Source organism: Wasmannia auropunctata, unplaced genomic scaffold (assembly GCF_000956235.1).
Source record: "Wasmannia auropunctata unplaced genomic scaffold, wasmannia.A_1.0 LD335996.1, whole genome shotgun sequence".
Lineage (NCBI taxonomy): Eukaryota > Metazoa > Arthropoda > Insecta > Hymenoptera > Formicidae > Wasmannia > Wasmannia auropunctata.
In genome coordinates this window covers 1,545,403-1,547,665 of record NW_012026894.1, presented here as the reverse complement: position 1 = coordinate 1,547,665, position 2,263 = coordinate 1,545,403, and positions in this window count along the sequence as shown.

Below are 2,263 nucleotides of genomic sequence, written 5' to 3'. Positions count from 1 at the left end.
ACAGCTGTCAATAGGTCAAGGTAAAATCGTTAATTACGGAATATCGAAATGCAGATGGAATTAAATAACCAAACTGTGGCGACTTTCACTCGTTGAACCTATTGTCAAAATCCTCGGGAGATCTCTCGCGTCGCTTATTACGTTCTCGACAATTATACGTATAGGAATGGACAACCTCAAACCCTCTTCTTCGTTCTGTGTTCCGACTCTGCCATCTTTCTTTTTTCGTTCGTAATTTTTCACCAACATCCTTTACGTCGAGCGTAAGATCGCGGCACACGCCATAACGATATCGCGGCGGCCTTTTTTGTCGGTGAAATTTATGGCGAGGTAATAGAGGGCAAATTAGAACCACATGACTGGCTACGCCATCAATCTCCGCGCTTCCCTCTCACAGCCAATGGGCCTCCTCGTGGCGCCGAATAAACTAAACCTGCCGCCCGCGTGCTCAGCTTCGTCGAATTCCTTGCGATTCTCGCGAAGGGCTTAAAATCGTTGAACTTGCTAAGTGTGCCGCAAAAACACGAATCTGGGTCCTGCGATTCCTTAATTGGATGTCTACCATTCAAGCTGACGCGAAAAGGGGAAACTCTGACTCAAGAAACAATAAGTTTAGTTTGGCTAAGGTTTTTTTTATACAATTAATAAAATTCTTTATCTTAATATTTGTTGATTTAAATATATTAGATATAGTAACTTTATATATTTATTGCATTTTTTAGAACAATAAATTAGCAACAACAAGTGTCATTATTTCTTTAATTAGACATTAATCAATTTTAATTAATATAGTTGCAATAATCTAAAAAGGATAAAATATTCTGATATTTTGCCGTTTAACCGCGTTAATTATCATTAATGAATCTCGTTTAATAACAAACTCAATTACTCTCTCGAGAATTATTATGAAAAGGCCTTGCATTCTATTTTCGTCCTTCTCATTGTACATTCTATAGTTCTTCACCGTAAGCATATAAAGTAAGATGAATTTTCCGCTTTGTTACGTATGCATGAAAGCCGTGGTCCTTCATGGACGCATTAGTCGTAAGTAATAATTAATTTTTCCCCATCGTGCCATACAGAGAAAAAAAAACCTAAGCTAACGAGCCGCATGGCTCGTGGTTAATTGTAAACGTTGCCTCCGTAAAGTGGCGTATGTATTTGTATGATGATAGCTCGAACACACGATACGAAAACAATTGTCTCGCAAAACGAGAATATAAAAGAAAAATATTCTCGGTAATAGCCGACGTGATTTGATCACTCTGATTTGTTTGTCTGCGAACTATTTTAATGGTAGTTTCGAGGATCATAAATTGAAGAAACACTGAATTCACGTAGAACCACAAAAATATAACAAATTACTGCAATAATAGTTTAATTTTAAAAATTGATTGAAGTGATTTGAGATTGATTTTAAATCGTTGCAAAGAGCCTTTTCAAATGTGAGATTATAAAATATTTAAGCACTCCATGTGCGGTCGGTTTAAATCATGGTAGGAACTATTCCATTGTCAAGGGGACGCATCGAATCGTTCGATATCGTAATTTATTTACTATATACGTTGCAATCTCTTGATTGCGGAAATCCGAATTGGGGGATCGCTATGTGGTATGCATAATTTAATAAAACTATCGCGGCTCCGGAATATAATAAGCTTTCGCTGCGAACGAGCCCAATATATTCGTAACTGCGCTCGATGGAAATCTTCAAATAGGCGTTTGCGATATCTGAAAGTTTCACCATAGCTTCCAGGAGGATGAGCTTTATCGACCGGGCAATCTGAACGCGCCGCACCGCGCCGGTACCGCCGTGGATAAATTTCAACTTTCCTCGAAAGCAGAAATGAAAATTACGCGCGGTAAACGTAATCCTCCCGCAGATGCGAAGGGGCTGATAAGACCCAAGCGCAATTTAACTCGTTAGTCTGAAACAATCACTGCCGAATTGACAGTTCTGTATTTTTGCAGTTCTCGCGTTCCTCCCCATTAAATACCCCGCAATTAAGCCCACTCTCGGTTCATTGTCGGCGCGAGAGCAATTTCTTTTTCTCACTCCTCGCCGAACCCGATAAATAAACACCTCCTCGCGCTTTATGGTTGGCGACTCGAGGGAGATGCTACGAGGGGAGGATATGATAAGAAATAAGCAAAAACTTATACTTGTTAATGTTCTCGATTTGCATCGACAATAAGAAGCAATTATCTTTGGAACAACGAGAAAACTATCCTGTAACAGAATCTTCTTCGTCGAGGAGGGGGG